We start from the raw sequence: 1,303 nt of genomic DNA, 5'->3' as shown, positions 1-1,303 counted from the left end.
GGGTCTCCTCAGTCATGCCCACTTTGGATAGCTGGTCAGTCTTCACCTACAAAGAAACAGCTACTCTGGCCCACCAGGGGAAGACCGATGGCCCGATAGGTCAATCCACCTCTGGTGGATACTTTCACATGGCCTTCTATTTCATCAAAAAAACACCACGAACCAAAAGAATAAAACTAATGATATGTTGCATTCGTGGGGGTTCGCCATGCATTTCGCAGACCCACGAATGCAACGAATAGGGATCTATAAGTTGCAGATTGCACATTCGTTGGAAATGGATGCACATCCCTAGCAGGCCTCTAGCTGGGTTACAATCAAATCCATATTTATCTGGATAGGTGATTTTCATGTAGCTTGGTCCTCTTCATTGTGAGTAAATTCATCATAAACAGTGCCAGCAGCTAAGTGTATAGAGCTCATGCATCAAGTTAGTGAAGAACACTATGAAATGACACAAGAATATATTATCTGTTTATTTAAACTCACTGTTATTGAGGCAGAAGTGCAGAACAGCAGCTTCAGTGCATGATTATTCTAGTATCAAATTTACATTTATACTTTAGAGGGCAATTTTCAAAAACCATTGCTGCAGGTAAATTTTGATTTATCTGCAGAAGTTGGTCATCTGAAAATTGCCCTGCTCTTACCTGGTTAAAAGCACATGTGGGTAAATTTTGCACCCAGATTGCATTTTCAGATGTATGCATATCATTTCCAGTGGAGAAAGTAATCACAGATAAAGCCTGTTCAAATCACTGTGGGCATTTTCCCGATGGAATTTTCAAAGGGAAAGCATATGCATACATTTCTCTTTGGAAATCAGTGCAAAGTGCGTGTGTAAAAATAGCGCTCCATCTCTACAGGTACTTCTGAAAGCTGCTTGTTTAAATGCTATTTATTATAGTGAAACCTTATGACCTGAAAAACCTCTTCGTTTTTTTGTTAACACAGGGAGACAGCAGTGAGAAAACCCTCTGAAGATTCCTTGAGGATTACACTAAGTGCTGCAGAACATCTGTTTCACCTCTATATCATGACAGGCATGTAGTAACCCAAATGCAGGTAGCAAAGGCAAACTGAATTCAGTGGACTGGACGGCTGATATCGTTCAGCTTTCAACTGAATCATTCAATTATTCAATCAGCTGTGTATCAGATCCATTCATGAATGAACGCTGCATTCACAAAAATCAGTGGCAACATATCCCTAAGTCAAGATGAACCTAGATATTTACAAACTAAAACATGGCTTCTTCCAATCTTTTCCTTTTGTACTCTGTTCAATAACAAATACTATATAA

This window comes from Rhinatrema bivittatum, chromosome 13 (genome assembly GCF_901001135.1).
Source record: "Rhinatrema bivittatum chromosome 13, aRhiBiv1.1, whole genome shotgun sequence".
NCBI classification, from domain to species: Eukaryota; Metazoa; Chordata; class Amphibia; order Gymnophiona; family Rhinatrematidae; genus Rhinatrema; species Rhinatrema bivittatum.
This window is presented reverse-complemented; position numbering follows the sequence as displayed.